General features: G+C 42.0%; 1 non-coding gene across 1 annotated transcript; it reads right to left on the bottom strand.

Annotated features, from left to right (window-relative positions):
- Positions 1–1,926: 1,926 nt before the first annotated feature.
- On the bottom strand, positions 1,927–1,998 carry Trnat-ugu (transfer RNA threonine (anticodon UGU)). Its single transcript has one exon. It is a non-coding gene; the product is annotated as a tRNA-Thr (tRNA).

Raw genomic sequence — 1,998 nt, 5'->3', positions numbered from 1 at the left:
AATGCTGCCGATGGGAAGGGGATGTTCAGTTATGCTTGCGGTAATTTAACGACTGTTCGTGCCCGGAATTGAAGGGAGATTTTAATAAGTCTCGAGCAGGGACGGTACAGAACGTGGAGCCCCAAACTAGACCCCCAACTAGTCCTCCTTGTGGACCCCACTCGAGAGGAGAAAGTGACAGTGACGTCATCAAATCGCAAGGTCAGAAAGAAATCCTTTGTCAAGTTTCCAGTTCTGTGACGTCTTTCATTTCGATAATACAGCATTTTAAATTTCCGAATTGACACCTTGCGTGACAACATGATTCAAAGCTATGGATTTGGTAGAAAAAGTGTCTATCATATCCTTGTAAATCTCAGCAGTTTGAGCCTTTCAAGCACATAAGGAGATTTGTTCAGAAAGTAAGCGCTTTCATCGCAAAGTGAACCCCAGATTGGAGAGTTGGTTAAAATATTTGTTTCCTACAACATGCCAAGTTCTTGGCCTTTTTCATTGAACGATTTTGAATTAATTTTTTTGTTCCGTGACAGTGTAAACTATCTATAGTTTGAGGATATGAAAAGCGAAATGACCTCAGATCTTCTGTGTAACAAGATCATACCGCGCATCTTAATTTCTCCGTTGTCGCATAACCACAATTCCTTGCCCCTTTGACCACAATCCCTTGCGTTCCGAAGAAAAATGTGTGTTCTCGATTACAGAGCTGTCTCGTTCGTTCGCTTCAGGCTCACTCACTGCATCAGCAATAAGATGCATTAACACAATCAATGAATCATCGGATGTCTTAAACACGACGCCACGCTATAAAAAGGGTCGCTTTACGCTCTGCTTTTGTTCGAATTCATTCATTAAGCACGACGGCATAATCCGAAAAAAGGGAAGATCTAATACCAACCTCAATTGCACCTTGTACTTCTAAGGTTGCCGAAGAGTTTGCGGTGTGTGATTACACTGAGCCTGCTGTACTCGAGGCACTGCGCCGTGCGAAAGTCGTCAACCACGCTTGCTTTGCAAGTAAAATAACTGTTTTGTTTGACTCTTGTAAACTTTTGACCTAGTTGACCATGATATCCTGAATTTTGTTTTGTTAAGTGTACCAATTCATGAAGTAGTATCATAAAATGGATTATTGATTTGCTGTCTAACAGATTCCAGCGAATTGGAGTCACTGAGGGATGCGTATAAGAATGGGGATCAGTTCCCTAAGGCGTCCCTAAATGAGGGCTCTGACTGTTTTTAGTCATACAGGGACGTAGAGTGAGATTTTGAAGGTGTACGCACACGAAGAATGTCTCGAGCGCCCAAGGCGCTCTAAAGCAGGGGAGTCTGGGGGCATACTCCACCAACAAATTTTGAAATTTATGATCTCGCAAATGCCATTTCTGACTATTTCCGAAGAATATTTCAATAAATAAATGCGAAGGAAAATGAAGTTAGAGTTTTCAGCAAGCTACAATACAAACAGGGGGTTCTCATCATGAAAGGGCAAACCGTCACAAAATCTGTAATAACATTATCATCATAACCTTTCCTTCAAAAATAACCGGGAAGTGAGGATTGACACTGTGTGGGAGCTTCGGAGGGAAAAGGACTAAGTTCTCAAGTACGCACGTGCGTATTTTCGTAAAGAACGCTACGCCCCTGTCATGCATGAATAATGATTTAGCCTACGTCCATGTCATGCATGATTAACGATTTAGCTGTCCAAAATGCACACTTTTGGAAATACGTAGATGACACTAACATCTCTGAAACGGTTGAGAAGGGAGAGCTAAGCAATGTTCAAATTGCTACAGAAAGAGTTATACAATGGTCACTAGAAAACATAGTTCAGTTGCAGTGCATTAGTAGTAGTCAAGTGAGGCTATGATCCTCGCAGTTATGAACGCAATTTTTGCAATTGAGTAAAGAAGCCTGAAAATTTCAGGACTTCAACGGGGTTTGAACCCGTGACCTCGCGAAACAGTGCGACGCTCTAACCAACTGAGCTATGAAGCC

The sequence above is a fragment of the Montipora foliosa genome, chromosome 12 (assembly GCF_036669935.1).
Source record: "Montipora foliosa isolate CH-2021 chromosome 12, ASM3666993v2, whole genome shotgun sequence".
Taxonomy (NCBI): domain Eukaryota; kingdom Metazoa; phylum Cnidaria; class Anthozoa; order Scleractinia; family Acroporidae; genus Montipora; species Montipora foliosa.
Note: the sequence above shows the minus strand (reverse complement) of the source record. Positions and strands in the feature narration are given on the sequence as shown.